Source organism: Arachis stenosperma, chromosome 9, assembly GCF_014773155.1.
Source record: "Arachis stenosperma cultivar V10309 chromosome 9, arast.V10309.gnm1.PFL2, whole genome shotgun sequence".
NCBI lineage: Eukaryota > Viridiplantae > Streptophyta > Magnoliopsida > Fabales > Fabaceae > Arachis > Arachis stenosperma.
The window spans coordinates 122,219,535-122,238,956 of NC_080385.1; the positions used below are offsets into that span (position 1 = coordinate 122,219,535).

General features: G+C 37.6%; 2 non-coding genes across 2 annotated transcripts; both read left to right on the forward strand.

Annotated features, from left to right (window-relative positions):
* Positions 1-10,965: 10,965 nt before the first annotated feature.
* Positions 10,966-11,073, forward strand: LOC130953893 (small nucleolar RNA R71). The gene has a single exon (XR_009076054.1). It is a non-coding gene; the product is annotated as a small nucleolar RNA R71 (small nucleolar RNA).
* A 4,883-nt stretch (positions 11,074-15,956) lies between these two features.
* On the forward strand, positions 15,957-16,060 carry LOC130952564 (small nucleolar RNA R71). The gene has a single exon (XR_009074744.1). It is a non-coding gene; the product is annotated as a small nucleolar RNA R71 (small nucleolar RNA).
* The last annotated feature ends 3,362 nt before the right edge of the window (positions 16,061-19,422 follow it).

The following is a 19,422-nucleotide window of genomic DNA, read 5'->3' on the forward strand; positions in this document are numbered from 1 at the left end:
CTTCCAAATCAAATAGCTGCTTCAATTAGGTTTTGCTATTACCCTTTTATTTTTCTATTCAATTGATTTACTATATCTTTGGATTTGCTAATTGATTTAAAGCATTTTGGATGGTCCACAATATTTTATCTGGTTTAAAGCATTTCTACCCTTGCCAAAGTGCCTTGGGAAATATATTTTATTAATATACTTTTTTAATTATTCAATTTATTACCTGGTGTGATATGTGTTATTTATAAAGGGACTTGAGTATCTTAATTTTATTTTGACTTTATTAAGATAATTTGATAGGTAAAGCCAGTAACTCTTTCCAACCTATTATACATTGAATTTCTTATTGTGACAGATAATTCCACTTGGAACCAACAATCAAGAGCACTTAAAGATCGTCTTTATGGGTAAAATGCTTTTGTCAAATCTTTGTTTTCTTGTTTAAAGTTTTCATTTGTTGATTAGTTAATCTTTTCTTAGTAGATGTTTGTCAGATCTTTGTTTTTAGTTTCTATCAATTGTGGATGAATTCATTTAAGATATTCAAGCTCGATGGCCTAAGGCTATTGTTCAAGCTTATTTTCATTCTAGTATATATAACTCTCATTGTCCAATCATATGGATAGTAGTAAGAAAACATATGTTGCTCAATCACCATGGATACAAAGTGGGAAAATCGAAGATAATATATTGTTTGGTAAGAATATGGATAGAGAAAATAAGAAGGTTCTTGAAGCTTGTTCCTTGAAGAAGGATCTTGAGACTTTATTATTTGGGAATCAAACAATTATAGGTGAACGTGGGATAAATTTAAGTGGTGAAAAAAACATATAATTCAAATAGCACGTGCTTTATATGAAAATTCTGCTATATATCTATTTGATGATCCTTTTAGTGTTGTTAATGCTCATACAGGTTCTCATCTCTTTAAGGTAACTCTTTTTCTGTTATTTATTGTGTGCACTATCATCTGGTCTCTTATCCATAGTAAAAAAATATGAATCACATTTTTTAACTAATCTTTTTCTAATTTATTTGTGGATTGACATGAATGTTTGTTAGGCCATTTGAGTTCAAAGACGATAGTTTATGTTACACATCAAGTAGAGTTCTTACCTGCTGCTGATATTTATATTGGTGAGTATATGTTCTTATAATCTTATGAGATTAATTTTTAGGAACTTAATATTGTATGACATTTTTATACTGCTAGTTAATTGAATAGTAGAAAAGTGAAAAAGCATGGTTGGAAATTAATTCTGGAATTTTATTGCCATTTGTTCATAAAGTGTTTTTTATTTGTTCAAATAGCATATGATTTCTTCTACAAAACTTGATTTTTCAAGGTCCCTACCATTGAAACATGAGACACATAGGATATAGTTGTCCTTTTTTTCTTGTTTTAACATCTTAATCAGTTCATTTGCATAGTTGTCTTGATTCTTGGTAGACTAATGATACAAACACTTCTCAATTCTCACATACTCCCCGTAATATGATGCAAAAGCTTTGTCTAAACTTTTTGGCTCATAATTTATGAGAGTAATTTTTTCATGAATCATGAAGGGTGGATTCTCTCAATTGGAAAATCCTCTTGATCATGTTAAGGTAGAATTTTACTAGAACCCACTATATCACACTTGACATGGATTATTAACTTTTATTTTTCTATTTATTTAACTTTGCTTATGGAAACAAAAATTCATATATTGGATGTACTAAATACAAAGTAGGTTTATAACTTAAAAATTGTGTTTTTTAAAGCATGAATAGTGGTACCTCATTATACAGCTTCACCTCTATACTAGACAATATGTGAAGATCTTGTGTTGTCGAAGAGTTGGTAGGGAAAATGGAAATTAAGAGGAAGGTTCTATGTAATGCTCACCTATATCCATATATATTTAGATGAAACTACGAAGATAATGTAAAAAAATTGAAATGAACTAGAGCTACTAGTACTAGTACTTGTCTCTATAATTTTATTATTCTTAGTAAAGAAAATAGTAGGCGAATGGAGATTCAACATAGATTATAGTGCAATAAATAAGTTAGCAGTGGCTAAAAATTCCTGTAACTATAGATTTTGTGTTGCTACTTGCTAGATGAATCAAGCTACTAGTGTATTATCTAATTTAGATCTTTAATAGGGTTATTACTAAATTTATTATTACTTTACTTGTGATATTTTAGTCTGCTCTTATTTTTGTGTTTGTCTAGATGTAGAACCAATATAATTGAGTAGTTTTATGAAGCCAATTTTTTTTTAATATAAATGAGAAAATTATGGGGGTTATAAACCTCTGCAATATACATTTTTTTTTAAATTGCTTTCAAAATTGTAGCGGTTTACAAACCCCTGCGATTTTTTTTAAAACCCGTTAGCCAAATTGTGACGGTTTTAAACCGCCACAAATAATCTAATACTATTTTACGGCGGTTCATTAGAACTGCCGCAAAATCAAATCTCCACCCCTTAACACGCAACGTTTGTGGAAGCGCTGGTATGTCATTTTGCGGTGGTTTAAAATCACCGCAAATCCATAAATAAACCGCCGCAAATTCCCGATTTCCTTGTAGTGAGTGGTGTTGAGATTTTGGTTCTTTGATGTTATAAGGTCTGATTATCTTGAGGAAAATATTCACTCTTGCTTATTTGGCATTTGGGTAAGGTGAGATTTCTAGAATCCTAGCTAATTCCTTGATTGAGTATGTTGGGAATTGAATTTTGGGTATGTATATATAATTATGTGTATTAGGTGTGTAAATATATAAATTGGAGGCTTGGTTTGAATCTTGGTTGTGGAATTTTGGAGTTGAAGGCTTGCAATTTAACCTAAGTGGGTTGTCTTGGGATATACGAGGAAATCAGTCAAAGTATGGTATAGGTTTCTCGTATTTAATATATAATGTTTTGAGAAAACTTAGGCTAGAGGACCTTAGGATAGGTTGCAATGATTAAGTATGTTGAATGCTTAGCACTTGTGATAATGATTGATGATATGAGTTGAGTATGTGTTGGTGATCATGGTCATAGTGGAAATAGAATGCTATATGATGATTGAATAATGATTGACAAGTTGATGATATTGATTATGCATATATGATGGATTGTTGATAATTTTGTTGATTAAAGTAAGAAATTTAGGTGTGAAATTGTGTAATATTGAGGTATGGTTGATTGTGGAATGATGTGGAGATTTTAGTGTTGTGTTAGTATGCTATGGTATGTTGTTGCACTGAATATGTGTATAGGAGGTTGGGTTTGAGTTTGATTTTTGAATGAAAATAGAGGTTGAAGTTATTCTGTAAATTTGATATTTGGTCAAACTTCAGCGAGCCATAACTTGGCTTCTGGACTCTCAAATTGTTCCAAACTTGTTTCATATAAAATTGGGTATTTGGGTCTGTGAAGTTTACGGCGCTTGAAGAACGGATGAAAAACATTTTAAAACAAAAAAGTTATGACCGTCGGAAGTTCGGAGTGTAAAAGTAAAAATTCTGCAGCATTTAGCATTTTTGCCATTCTACATAGCTTGCGCATGTGACCACTGCACACGACGCGACTAACCTATTCGGGTTAGGCATCTTGCATACGCGAGCAGTGGTTTTTGAGGGGTTGCATGGCGACCACCTACACACGACACGACCAATCTATTCAGGTTGGGTATCTCGCATACGCGTGTCCCTTGTTTTAGCAAACATAAATTTTTGTGTTTTAAAGCTTAATTTTAAAGCTCTAAACCTCTATTCTCATTCCTTTGGCCCTAGATCTTGTTCATTCATGCTCTGTTCTGGCGTTGAACGCCAGCCAGATGCTCCTTACTGGCGTTGAACGCCAGTATGTCCTCCCTCTAGGATGTGATTTTTCTTCTGCTGTCTTTGATTCTGTTTTTAATTTTTATATTTTTTTCGTGACTCCACATGATCATGCACCTAATAAAACATAAAAGAAAAATAAAAAATAAAAATAAAATTAGATAAAAATTGGGTTGTCTTCCAATAAGCGCTTCTTTAATGTCAATAGCTTGACAGTGGGCTCTCATGGAGCCACACAGGTGATCAGGTCAATGTTGTAAACTCCCAACACCAAACTTAGAGTTTAGACATGGGGTCTTAACACCAAACTTAGTGTTTGGTTGTGGCCTCCCAACACCAAACTTAGAGTTTGACTGTGGGGGCTCTGGTTAACTCTGTACTAAGAGAAGCTCTTCATGCTTACTCTCCTTTGTCACAGAGGGATGGCCATGTGCCTTAAACACAAGGTAGTCCCCAGTCAATTGAAGGACTAATTCACCTCTGTTAACATCTATCACAGCTCCTGCTGTGGCTAAGAAAGGTCTTCCAAGGATGATGCACTCATCCTCTTCCTTCCTAGTGTCTAAGATTATAAAATCAGCAGGGATGTAAAGGCCTTCAACCTTTACTAACATGTCCTCTACTAATCCATAAGCTTGTCTTAATGACTTGTCTGCCAATTGTAATGAGAACAAGGCAGGTTGTACCTCAATGATCCCCAGCTTCTCCATTACAGAGAGTGGCATAAGATTTATTCCTGACCCCAGATCACACAGAGCTTTTTCAAAGGTCATGGTGCTTATGGTACAAGGTATTAGGAATTTGCCAGGATCTTGTCTCTTTTGAGGTAAAATTTGCTGAATCCAGGTATCTAGTTGGTGCACGAAATTGTGATCATCAATGGCGCCATCAACATGGTACGCTCATTGCAATCTCAACTCTTCATCACAACTCCGCACAACTAACCAGTAAGTGCACTGGGTCGTCCAAGTAATAAACCTTATGCGAGTAAGGGTCGATCCCACGGAGATTGTTGGTATGAAGCAAGCTATGGTCATCTTGTAAATCTTAGTCAGGCAAACTCAAATGGACATAGTGATATACGAATAAAACATAAAGATAAAGATAGAGATACTTATGTAATTCATTGGTGGGAATTTCAGATAAGCGCATGAAGATGCTGTGTCCCTTCCGTCTCTCTGCTTTCCTACTGTCTTCATCCAATCCTTCTTACTCCTTTCCATGGCAAGCTTATGCAAGGGTTTCACCGTTGTCAGTGGCTACCTCCCATCCTCTCAGTGGAAATGTTCAACGCACCCTGTCACGGCACGGCTATCCATCTGTCGGTTCTCGATCAGGCCGGAATAGAATCCAGTGATTCTTTTGCGTCTGTCACTAACGCCCCGCCTTCAGGAGTTTGAAGCACGTCACAGTCATTCAATCATTGAATCCTACTCAGAATACCACAGACAAGGTTAGACCTTCCGAATTCTCTTGAATGCCGCCATCAGTTCTTGCCTATACCACGAAGACTCTGATCTCACGGAATGGCTGGCTCGGTTGTCAGGCGAGCACTCGATTGTCAGGCGATCAACCATGCATCGTGTATCAGGAATCCAAGAGATATTCACCCAATCTAAGGTAGAACGGAGGTGGTTGTCAGGCATACGTTCATAGGTGAGAATGATGATGAGTGTCACGGATCATCACATTCATCAAGTTGAAGAACAAGTGATATCTTAGAACAAGAACAAGCGGAATTGAATAGAAGAACAATAGTAATTGCATTAATACTCGAGGTACAGCAGAGCTCCACACCTTAATCTATGGTGTGTAGAAACTTCACCGTTGAAAATACATAAGAACAAGGTCTAGGCATGGCCAAATGGCCAGCCTCCCAAAGAGGGTTCAATCATAAAAACATGATCAAAAGATTAAAAATACAATAGTAAAAGGTCCTACTTATAGAAAACTAGTAGCCTAAGGTTTACAAAGATGAGTAAATGACATAAAAATCCACTTCCGGGCCCACTTGGTGTGTGCTTGGGCTGAACAATGAAGCATTTTCGTGTAGAGACTCTTCTTGGAGTTAAACGCCAGCTTTTGTGCCAGTTTGGGCGTTTAACTCCCATTTTGGTGCCAGTTCCGGTGTTTAACGCTGGAATTTCTGAAGGTGACTTTGAACGCCCGTTTGGGCCATCAAATCTTGAGCAAAGTATGGACTATCATATATTGCTGGAAAGCCCAGGATGTCTACTTTCCAACTCCGTTGAGAGCGCGCCAATTGGGCTTCTGTAGCACAAGAAAATCCACTTCGAGTGCAGGGAGGTCAGAATCCAACAGCATCTGCAGTCCTTTTCAGTCTCTGAATCAGATTTTTGCTCAGGTCCCTCAATTTTAGCCAGAAAATACCTGAAATCACAGAAAAACACACAAACTCATAGTAAAGTCCAGAAAAGTGAATTTTAACTAAAAACTAATAAAAATATACTAAAAACTAAACCAAATATACTAAAAACATACTAAAAACAATGCCAAAAGGCGTACAAATTATCCGCTCATCACAACACCAAACTTAAATTGTTGCTTGTCCTCAAGCAACTGAAAATCAAATAAGATAAAAAGAAGAGAATATGCAATGAATTCCAAAAACATCTATGAAGATCAGTATTAATTTGATGAGCGGGGCTTTTAGCTTTTTGCCTCTGAACAGTTTTGGCATCTCACTTTATCCTTTGAAACCCAGAATGATTGGCTTCTTTAGGAACTCAGAATCCAGATAGTGTTATTGATTCTCCTAGCTAAGTATGATGATTCTTGAACACAGCTACTTATTGAGTCTTGGCTGTGGCCCAAAGCACTCTGTCCTCCAGTATTACCACCGAATACATACATGCCACAGACACATAATTGGGTGAACCTTTTCAGATTGTGACTCAGCTTTGCTAAAGTCCCCAATTAGAGGTGTCCAGGGTTCTTAAGCACACTCTTTTTGCCTTGGATCACAACTTTATTTCTTTCTTTTTCTTTTCTTTTTCTTTCTCTCTTTTTTTTCTTTTTTTTCGTCTCTTTTCTCTTTTTTTTTCGTTTTTTTTTGTATTCACTGCTTTTTCTTGCTTCAAGAATCATTTTGATGATTTTTCAGATCCTCAGTAACATGTCTCCTTTTTCATCATTCTTTCAAGAGCCAACATTCATGAATCACAAATTCAAAAGACATATGCACTGTTTAAGCATGCATTCAGAAAACAAAAGTGTTGCCACCACATCAAAATAATTAAACTGTTATAAAATTCAAAATTCATGCAATTCTTTTTCTTTTTCAATTAAGAACATTTTTTATTCAAGAAAGGTGATGGATTCATAGGACATTCATAACTTTAAGGCATAGACACTTAAGACACTAATGATCATAAGACACAAACATGGATAAACATAAGCATGAAAATTCGAAAAACAAGAAAATAAAGAACAAGGAGATTAAAGAACGGGTCCACCTTAGTGATGGCGGCTTGTTCTTCCTCTTGAAGATCTTATGGAGTGCTTGAGCTCCTCAATGTCTCTTCTTTGTCTTTGTTGCTCCTCTCTCATGATTCTTTGATCTTCTCTAATTTCATGGAGGAGGATGGAATGTTCTTGGTGCTCCACCCTTAGTTGTCCCATGTTGAAACTCAATTCTCCTAGGGAGGTGTTCAGTTGCTCCCAATAGTCTTGTGGAGGAAAGTGCATCCCTTGAGGCATCTCAGGGATCTCATGATGAGAGGGGTCTCTTGTTTGCTCCATCCTTTTCTTAGTAATGGGCTTGTCCTCATCAATGAGGATGTCTCCTTCTATGTCAACTCCAACTGAATAACAGAGGTGACAAATGAGGTGAGGAAAGGCTAACCTTGCCAAGGTGGAGGACTTGTCCGCCACCTTATAGAGTTCTTGGGCTATAACCTCATGAACTTCCACTTCTTCTCCAATCATGATGCTATGAATCATGATGGCCCGGTCTAGAGTAACTTCGGACCGGTTGTTAGTGGGAATGATTGAGCGTTGGATAAACTCCAACCATCCTCTAGCCACGGGCTTGAGGTCATGCCTTCTTAGTTGAACCGGCTTCCCTCTTGAATCTCTCTTCCATTGGGCGCCCTCTTCACAAATGTCAGTGAGGACTTGGTCCAACCTTTGATCAAAGTTGACCCTTCTAGTGTAAGGATGTTCATCTCCTTGCATCATAGGCAAGTTGAATGCTAACCTTACATTTTCCGGACTAAAATCCAAGTATTTTCCCCAAACCATAGTAAGCCAATTCTTTGGATCCGGGTTCACACTTTGATCATGGTTCTTGGTGATCCATGCATTGGCATAGAACTCTTGAACCATTAAGATTCCGACTTGTTGAATGGGGTTGGTAAGAACTTCCCAACCTCTTCTTCGGATCTCATGTCGGATCTCTGGATATTCACTCTTTTTGAGTGAAAAAGGGACCTCGGAGATCACCTTCTTCAAGGCCACAACTTCATAGAAGTGGTCTTGATGCACCCTTGAGATGAATCTCTCCATCTCCCATGACTCGGAGGTGGAAGCTTTTACCTTCCCTTTCCTCTTTCTAGAGGTTTCTCCGGCCTTGGATGCCATAAATGGTCATGGAAAAACAAAAAGCAATGCTTTTACCACACCAAACTTAAAAGGTTTGCTCGTCCTCGAGCAAAAGAAGAAAGAAGAGAGTAGAAGAAGAAGAAATGAGGAAGAAGGGAATGGCTTTGTGTTCGGCCAAAGTGGGGGAGAAGTGGTGTTTAGGTTGTGTGAAAATGAAGGAGTGAAGAAGGGTTTATATAGGAGAGGGGGACTCATGGTTCGGTCATGTATGGGTGGGTTTGGGAGGGAAAGTGGTTTGAATTTGAATGGTGAGGTAGGTGGGGTTTTATGAAGGATGGATGTGAGTGGTGAAGAGAAAGATGGGATTTGATAGGTAAAGGGTTTTTGGGAAAGAGGTATGGAGGTGATTGGTGAATGGGTGAAGAAGAGAGAGGGTGGTGGGGTTGGTGGGGATCCTGTGGGGTCCACAGATCCTAAGGTGTCAAGGAAAAGTCATCCCTGCACCAAATGGCTTGCAAAATTGCGTTTTTAGCCAATTCTGGCGTTAAACGCCGGGCTGGTGCCCATTTCTAGCGTTTAACGCCAGGTTCTTGCCCTTTCCTGGCGTTTAACGCCAGTCTGGTGCCCCTTTCTGGCGTTAAACGCCCAGAATGGTGCCAGACTGGGCGTTAAACGCCCATCTGCTAGCCTTACTGGCGTTTAAACGCCAGTAGGTTCTTCCTCCAGGGTGTGCTGTTTTTCATTCTGTTTCTGCTTTTTCAATTGATTTTGTGACTTCTCATGATCATCAACCTACAAAATAAAATAAAATAACAAAGGAAAATATATAAAATATGACATTGGGTTGCCTCCCAACAAGTGCTTCTTTAATGTCAGTAGCTTGACAGAGGGCTCTCATGGAGCCTCACATTTTCTCAGAGCAATATTGGAACCTCCCAACACCAAACTTAGAGTTTGCATGTGGGGGTTCAACACCAAACTTAGAGTTTGGTTGTGGCCTCCCAACACCAAATTTAGAGTTTGACTGTGGGGGCTCTGTTTGACTCTGATTTGAGAGAAGCTCTTCATGCTTCCTCTCCATGGTGACAGAGGGATATCCTTGAGCCTTAAACACAAAGGATTCTTCATTCACTTGAATGATCAGTTCACCTCCATCAACATCAATCACAGTCTTTGCTGTGGCAAGGAAGGGTCTGCCAAGGATGATGGATTCATCCATGCACTTCCCAGTCTCTAGGACTATGAAATCAGCAGGGATGTAATGGTCTTCAATCTCTACCAGAACATCCTCTACAAGTCCATAAGCTTGTTTTCTTGAATTGTCTGCCATCTCTAGTGAGATTCTTGCAGCTTGTACCTCAAAGATCCCTAGCTTCTCTATTACAGAGAGAGGCATGAGGTTTACACTTGACCCTAAGTCACACAGAGCCTTCTTGAAGGTCATGGTGCCTATGGTACAAGGTAGTGAAAACTTCCCAGGGTCTTGTCTCTTTTGAGGTAATTTCTGCCTAGACAAGTCATCCAGTTCTTTGGTGAGCAAAAGAGGTTTGTTCTCCCAAATCTCATTTCCAAATAACTTGTCATTTAGCTTCATGATTGCTCCAAGGTATTTAGCAACTTGCTCTTCAGTGACATACTCATCCTCTTCAGAGGAGGAATACTCATCAGAGCTCATGAAAGGCAGAAGTAAGTCCAATGGAATCTCTATGGTCTCATTTTGAGCCTCAGATTCCCATGGTTCCTCATTAGGGAACTCATTGGAGGCTAGTGCACGCCCATTGAGGCCTTCCTCAGTGGCGTTCACTTCCTCTCCTTCCTCTCCAAATTCGGCCATGTTGATGGCCTTGCACTCTCCTTTTGGATTTTCTTCTGTATTGCTTGGAAGAGTACTAGGAGGGAGTTCAGTAATTTTCTTGCTCAGCTGTCCCACTTGTGCCTCCAGATTCCTAATGGAGGACCTTTTTTCAGTCATGAAACTTTGAGTGGTTTTGATTAGATCAGAGACCATGGTTGCTAAGTCAGAGTGGTTCTGCTTAGAATTCTCTGTCTGTTGCTGAGAAGATGATGGAAAAGGCTTGCCATTGCTAAACCTGTTTCTTCCACCATTATTGTTGTTGAAACCTTGTTGAGGTCTCTGTTGATCCTTCCATGAGAAATTTGGATGATTTCTCCATGAAGAATTATAGATGTTTCCATAGGGTTCTCCTAGGTAATTCACCTCTTCCATTGAAGGTTCTCAGGACCATAAGCTTCTTCTTCAGATGAAGCATCCTTAGTACTGACTGGTGCATTTTGCATTCCAGACAGACTTTGAGAAATCAAATTGACTTGCTGAGTCAATATCTTGTTCTGAGCCAATATGGCATTCAGAGTATCAATCTCAAGAACTCCTTTCTTCTGATTTGTCCCATTGTTCACAGGATTCCTTTCAGAAGTGTACATGAATTGGTTATTTGCAACCATTTCAATTAGTTCTTGAGCTTCTGTAGGCATCTTCTTCAGATGAAGAGATCCTCCAGCAGAGCTATCCAAAGACATCTTGGATAGTTCAGAGAGACCATCATAGAAAATACCTATGATGCTCCATTCAGAAAGCATGTCAGAAGGACATTTTCTGATCAATTGTTTGTATCTTTCCCAAGCTTCATAGAGGGATTCTCCATCCTTCTGTCTGAAGGTTTGGACTTCCACTCTAAGCTTACTCAATTTTTGAGGTGGAAAGAACTTTGCCAAGAAGGCATTGACTAGCTTTTCCCATGAGTCCAGGCTTTCTTTAGGTTGTGAGTCCAACCATGTCCTAGCTCTGTCTCTTACAGCAAAAGGGAATAGCATAAGTCTGTAGACCTCAGGGTCAACCCCATTAGTCTTGACAGTGTCACAGATTTGCAAGAATTCAGCTAAGAACTGATGAGGATCTTCCAATGGAAGTCCATAGAACTTGCAATTCTGTTGCATTAGAGAAACTAATTGAGGCTTAAGCTCAAAGTTGTTTGCTCCAATGGCAGGGATAGAGATGCTTCTCCCATAGAAGTCAGGAGTAGGTGTAGTAAAGTCACCCAGCACCTTCCTTGCATTGTTTGCATTGTTGTTGTTTTCGGCTGCCATGTGTTCTTCTTCCTTGAAGATTTCTATTAAGCCCTCTACAAAGAGTTGTGCTTTAGCTTCTCTTAGCTTTCGCTTCAAGGTCCTTTCAGGTTCAGGATCAGCTTCAACAAGAATGCTTTTGTCTTTGTTCCTGCTCATATGAAAGAGAAGAGAACAAGAAAATGTGGAATCCTCTATGTCACAGTATAGAGATTCCTTGAGGTGTCAGAGGAAAAGAAAATTAGAAGGAAGAGGTAGAAGAATTCGAACTTAGTAAGATAGAGTTCGAATTGTGCATTGAGAAGGAGTGGTACTCCATTAATAGAAGGATGTGAGAAGAGAGGAAGAAATTTTCGAAAATTAAGTGAAAGATTTTGAAAACATTTTGAAAAAAATTTAATTGATTTTCGAAAATCAAGAGTGGGAAAGAAATCAAGTAATTTTTGAAAAAGATTTTGAAATTAGAAATCAAAAAGATATGATTAAAAACTATTTTGAAAAAGATGTGATTAAAAAGATATGATTGAAAAGTTATGCTTTTAAAAAGATATGATGGAAAAGATATGATTTGAAAACAATTTTAAAAAGATTTGATTTTAAAATTAATGACTTGGCTAACAAGAAAAGATATGATTCAAACATTAAACCTTTCTCAACAGAAAAGGCAACATACTTAAAATGTTCAATCAAATCATTAATTGTTAGCAAGTATCTTTGAAAAAGGAAAGAAATTGATTTTGAAAAAGGTTTGATTGAAAAGATATGATTTGAAAAAGATTTGATTTTAAAAAAACTTTGAAAACTTGAAAAAATTGATTCGAAAACAAAATCCTCCCTCTTGTGCCATCCTGGCGTTAAACGCCCAGAATGGTGCACATTCTGGCGTTTAACGCCCAATGCACTACCTTTTTGGGCGTTAAACGCCCAACTAGGCACCCTGGCTGGCGTTTAAACGCCAGTCTGTCCTTCTTCACTGGGCGTTTTGAACGCCCAGCTTTTTCTGTATAATTCCTCTGCTGTATGTTCTGAATCTTCAATTCTCTGTATTATTGACTTGAAAAGACATAAATTAAAAATATTTTTGGATTTTTTTTTAATAATGAGGACTAATCAAAATGCAACTAAAATCAAATAACAATGCATGCAAGACACCAAACTTAGCAGTTTGTATACTACGGACACTAACAACATGAGAATGCACATGAGAAACAACAAAACACTCAAGTCAAGAGAATTCAAAGATCAGAGCAAGGAAGTCATCAAGAACATCTTGAAGATTAATGAAGACACATGCATGAATTCGAAAAATGCAAGAAGAACAGAAACATGCAATTGACACCAAACTTAAAATGAGACACTAGACTTAACAAGAAACATAAAATATTTTTTTGTTTTTTTATGATTTTGTAAATTTTTTTTTTTGGATTTTTCGAAAAATAAGTGGAAAAGAAAATAAAGGTATCAAAATTCTTAATGAGAATTCCAGGAATCACGCAATGTTAGTCTAAAGCTACAGTCTAAAGGAATTAGACATGGCTAGCCAAGCTTCAGCAGGACATTGCATTCAAGAGCTAAATTGATGAGAATCAATCAGCTTTGGTGATGATAAGAACATCACCTTGAAACACTAGAATTCATTCTTAAGAACTCTGAAGAAAAATACCTAATCTAAGCAACAAGATGAACCGTCAGTTGTCCATACACAAAACAATCCCCGGCAACGGCGCCAAAAACTTGGTGCACGAAATTGTGATCATCAATGGCGCCATCAACATGGTACGCTCATTGCAATCTCAACTCTTCATCACAACTCCGCACAACTAACCAGCAAGTGCACTGGGTCGTCCAAGTAATAAACCTTACGCGAGTAAGGGTCGATCCCACGGAGATTGTTGGTATGAAGCAAGCTATGGTCATCTTGTAAATCTTAGTCAGGCACACTCAAATGGACATAGTGATATACGAATAAAACATAAAGATAAAGATAGAGATACTTATGTAATTCATTGGTGGGAATTTCAGATAAGCGCATGAAGATGCTGTGTCCCTTCCGTCTCTCTGCTTTCCTACTGTCTTCATCCAATCCTTCTTACTCCTTTCCATGGCAAGCTTATGCAAGGGTTTCACCGTTGTCAGTGGCTACCTCCCATCCTCTCAGTGGAAATGTTCAACGCACCCTGTCACGGCACGGCTATCCATCTGTCGGTTCTCGATCAGGCCAGAATAGAATCCAGTGATTCTTTTGTGTCTGTCACTAACGCCCCGCCTTCAGGAGTTTGAAGCACGTCACAGTCATTCAATCATTGAATCCTACTCAGAATACCACAGACAAGGTTAGACCTTCCGGATTCTCTTGAATGCCGCCATCAGTTCTTGCCTATACCACGAAGACTCTGATCTCACGGAATGGCTGGCTCGGTTGTCAGGCGAGCACTCGGTTGTCAGGCGATCAACCATGCATTGTGTATCAGGAATCCAAGAGATATTCACCCAATCTAAGGTAGAACGGAGGTGGTTGTCAGGCACACGTTCATAGGAAAGAATGATGATGAGTGTCATGGATCATCACATTCATCAAGTTGAAGAACAAGTGATATCTTAGAACAAGAACAAGCGGAATTGAATAGAAGAACAATAGTAATTGCATTAATACTCGAGGTACAGCAGAGCTCCACACCTTAATCTATGGTGTGTAGAAACTCCACCGTTGAAAATACATAAGAACAAGGTCTAGGCATGGCCGAATGGCCAGCCTCCCAAAGAGGGTTCAATCATAAAAACATGATCAAAAGATTAAAAATACAATAGTAAAAGGTCCTACTTATAGAGAACTAGTAGCCTAAGGTTTACAAAGATGAGTAAATGACATAAAAATCCACTTCCGGGCCCACTTGGTGTGTGCTTGGGCTGAGCAATGAAGCATTTTCGTGTAGAGACTCTTCTTGGAGTTAAACGCCAGCTTTTGTGCCAGTTTGGGCGTTTAACTCCCATTTTGGTGCCAGTTTCGGCGTTTAACGCTGGAATTTCTGAAGGTGACTTTGAACGCCGGTTTGGGCCATCAAATCTTGGGCAAAGTATGGACTATCATATATTTCTGGAAAGCCCAGGATATCTACTTTCCAACGCCGTTGAGAGCGCGCCAATTGGGCTTCTGTAGCTACGGAAAATCCACTTCAAGTGCAGGGAGGTCAGAATCCAACAGCATCTGCAGTCCTTTTCAGTCTCTGAATCAGATTTTTGCTCAGGTCCCTCAATTTCAGCCAGAAAATACCTGAAATCACAGAAAAACACACAAACTCACAGTAAAGTCCAGAAAAGTGAATTTTAACTAAAAACTAATAAAAATATACTAAAAACTAAACCAAATATACTAAAAACATACTAAAAACAATGCCAAAAAGCGTACAAATTATCCGCTCATCACTAGTTCACTAATGAGCAAGGGAGGTTCACTTTCCCAAGTCTCATTACCAAACAACATGGCATTCAGCTTCATGATAGCTCCTAAATATTGAGCAACTTGCTCTCCAGTCACATCTTCATCCTCTTCAGAGGAAGAATAGTCTTCAGAGCTCATGAATGGCAGAAGGAGATTTAATGGAATCTCTATGGTCTCTATATGAGCCTCAGATTCCTTTGGATCCTTAATAGGAAACTCCTTCTTGCTTGAGAGACGTCCCAGGAGGTCCTCCTCACTAGGATTTTCGTCCTTCTCCTCCTTTGTGCATTCGGCCATATTGATCACATCTATGGCCTTGCACTCTCCTTTTGGATTCTCTTCTGTATTGCTTGGGAGAATACTGGGAGGAGTTTCAATGACTTTCTTACTCAGCTGGCCCACTTGTGCCTCCAGATTTCTGATGGAGGATCTTGTTTCACTCATGAAACTTAAAGTGTCTTTTGACAGATCAGAGACTAAGTTTGCTAAATTAGAGGGGCTCTGTTCAGAATTTTCTGTCTGTTGCTGAAAAGATGATGGAAAAGGCTTGTTATTACTGAGCCTATTTCTTCCACCATTATTAAAGCCTTGTTGAGGCTTTTGTTGATCCTTACATGAGAAATTTGGATGATTTCTCCATGATGAGTTATAGGTGTTTCCATAAGGTTCACCCATGTAATTAACCTCTGCCATTGCAGGGTTCTCATGATCATAAGCTTCTTCAGAAGCTGCCTCTTTAGTACTGTTGGATGCATTTTGCCATCCATTCAGACTTTGAGAGATCATGTTGACTTGCTGAGTCAACACTTTGATCTGAGCCAATATGGCATTTAGAGTATCAATTTCAAGAATTCCCTTCCTCTGAGGCGTCCCACTATTCACGGAATTCCTCTCAGAAGTGTACATGAATTGGTTATTTGCAACCATGTCAATAAGTTCTTGAGCCTCTTCAGGCGTTTTCTTTAGGTGAATGGATCCACCTGCAGAATGGTCCAATGACATCTTGGAAAACTCAGATAGACCATAATAGAATATATCTAATATGATCCATTCTGAAAACATGTCAGAAGGACACTTTTTGGTCATTTGCTTGTATCTTTCCCAAGCTTCACAGATGGATTCACCATCTTTTTGCTTGAAGGTCTGAACATCCACTCTAAGCTTACTCAGCTTTTGAGGAGGAAAGAATTTATCCAAGAAGGCCGTGACCAGCTTATCCCAGGAGTCCAGGCTATCTTTAGGTTGTGAGTCCAACCATGTTCTAGCTCTGTCTCTTACAGCAAAAGGGAAAAGCATGAGTCTGTAGACTTCAGGATCTACTCCATTTGTCTTAACAGTCTCACAAATCTGCAAGAACTCAGTTAAAAACTGGTAAGGATCTTCAGATGAAAGTCCATAAAACTTGCAGTTCTGTTGCATTAAAGCAACTAGTTGAGGTTTAAGCTCAAAATTGTTGGCTGCAATTGCAGGAATGGAGATGCTTCATCCATCAAATTTGGAAGTTGGTTTGGTGAAATCACCAAGCATCCTTCTTGCATTATTGTTGTTAGGTTCGGCTGCCATCTCCTTCTCTTGTTCGAAAATTTCTGAAAGGTTACCTTTAGATTGTTATAACTTAGCTTCTCTTAGTTTCCTCTTCAGAGCCCTTTCAGGTTCTGGATCAATTTCAACAAGAGTGCCTTTTTCCTTGCTCCTGCTCATATGAAAGAGAAGAAAACAAGAAAAGAAGAGGAATCCTCTATGTCACAGTATAGAGATTCCTTTATGTTAGTAAAAGAAGAAGAGAATAGAAGAAGGAAGAGTGAAGAATCCAAACATAGGGGGAGGAGTGAGTTCGGATTTTTGGATGAAGAGAGGTGAAGAGAAGTGTTAGTAAATAAATAATTAAATAGAATAAGAAAAGAGAGGGAGAATTCGAAAATTAATTTTTGAAAAGGAGTTAGTAATTTTGAAAATTAAAGATAAGATATGATTAAAATTAAAAATTTAAAAAGAATTTTTGAAAAAGAGATGAGATATTTTCGAAAATTAGAGAGGGAAAAGTAGTTAGATGATTTTGAAAAAGATAAGAAACAAACAAAAAGTCAAATAGTTAGTTGAAAAAGATATAAAAATCAAATTTGAAAAGATAAGAAGATAAGAAGTTAGATAAGATATTTTGAAATCAAATTTTTGAAAAAGATAAAATTTTGAAAAAGATATGATAAAAAGATAAGGTAAGAAGATAAGATAGAAAAGATAAAAAAAAGATTTTAATTTTTTTTAATTTAAAATTACTTATTTCACTAACAAGAGACTACAAGATAAGATTCTAGAACTTAAAGATTGAACTTTTCTTAACAAGAAAGTAACAAGCTTCAAATTTTTTAATCAATCACATTAATTATTAGTGGGTTTTCGAAAATTTGATATAAAGATAAGAAAAAGATTTTGAAAATATTTTGGAAAAGATTTTTAAAATTTTCGGAAAAAATGGAAAAGATATGATTTTTGAAAAAGATTTTGAAAAGATAAGATTTTTAAAATTGAAAATTTGACTTGACTTGTAAGAAACAACTAATTTTAAAAATTTTTGACTAAGTCAACTCAAATTTTCGAAAATTTGAGAGCAAAAAGGAAAAGATATTTTTTGATTTTTTTGAATTTTTAATTATGAGAGAGAAAAACACAATTATGACCCAAAACTTTAAAAATTTTGGATTAAAACACATGATGCATGCAAGAACACTATGAATGTCAAGATGAACACCAAGAACACTTTGAAGATCATGATGAACATTAAGAACATATTTTTGAAAAATTTTTTGATACAAAGAAAACATGCAAGACACCAAACTTAGAAATCTTTAATGCATGGACTCTAACAAACAAAAAATGCATATGAAAAACAAGAAAATACACCAAACAAGAAAACATCAAGATCAAACAAGAGGACTTACCAAGAACAACTTGAAGATCATGAAGAACACTATGAATGCATGAATTTTCGAAAAATGCAAGAAAAAATTTTTAAAGCATGCAATTGACACCAAACTTAAAAATTGACTCAAGATTCAAACAAGAAACACAAAATATTTTTGATTTTTACGATTTTATTAATTTTTTGGATTTTTATTAATTTTTTCGAAAATAAAGTTTGAAAAAACGAAAAAGAAAAGAAAAATTTTGAAAAAGATTTTTGAAAAATTTTTGAAAAGAAAATTACCTAATCTGAGCAACAAGATGAACCGTCAGTTGTCCATACTCGAACAATCTCCGGCAACGGCGCCAAAAACATGGGGCACGAAATTGTGATTTATGCTTGAATTGTTGTTCGAAATTAATTCCCCAGTAATGGCTCCAAAAAACTTGGTGCTCAATACCATGGTCTAAATATAACCTCACAACTTCGCTCAACTTACCAGCAAGTGTATTGGGTCATCCAAGTAATACCTTACATGAGTAAGGGTCGATCCCACAGAGATTGTTGGTATGAAGCAAGCTATGGTCATCTTGTAAATCTCAATCAGGTGGATAATAATTGATTATTGGGTTTTCAAATATTAATAATAAATAATAAACATAAAATAAAGATAAAGTTACTCATGTAATCCAATGGTGGGAATTTCAGATAAGTGTATGGAGATGCTGTATTCCTTTTGAATCTCTGCTTTCCTACTGCATCCATCCAATCCTTCTTACTCCTTTCCATGGCAAGCTGTATGTAGGGCATCACCGTTGTCAATGGCTACATCCCATCCTTTCAGTGAAAATGGTCCAAATGCTCTGTCACGGCACGGCTAATCATCTGTTGGTTCTCGATCATGTTGGAATAGAATCCCTTGATTCTTTTGCGTTTGTCATCACGCCCAGTAATTGCGAGTTTGAAGCTCGTCACAGTCATTCAATCCCAGAATCCTACTCAGAATACCACAGACAAGGTTTAAACTTTCCGGATTCTCATGAATGCCGCCATCAATTCTAGCTTATACCACGAAGATTGTGATTAAGGAATCCAAGAGATACGCACTCTAGCTTTCGCTTGTAGAACGGAAGTGGTTGTCAGGCACGCGTTCATACGGATAGATGATGATGAGTGTCACGGATCATCACATCCATCAGGTTGAAGTACGAATGGTATCTTAGAACAGGAATAAATCGAATTGAATAGAAAATAATAGTAATTGCATTAAAACTTGAGGTACAGCAGAGCTCCACACCCTTAATCTATGGTGTGTAGAAACTCCACCGTTGAAAATACATAAGTGATGAAGGTTTAGGCATGGCCGAGAGGCCAGCCCCCAAGGTCTAAGAACTAAACGTTCAAAGACGTCTAATACACTAGTAAAAAGTCCTATTTATAATAAACTAGCTGCTATGGTTTACAGAAGTAAGTAATTGATGCATAAATCCACTTTCGGGCCCACTTGGTGTATGTTTGGGCTGAGCTTGAATGTTACACGAGTTGAGGCTTATCTTGGATTTGAATGCCAAGTTGTAATGTGTTTTGGGCGTTCAACTCTAGTTCGTGACGTGTTTCTGGCGTT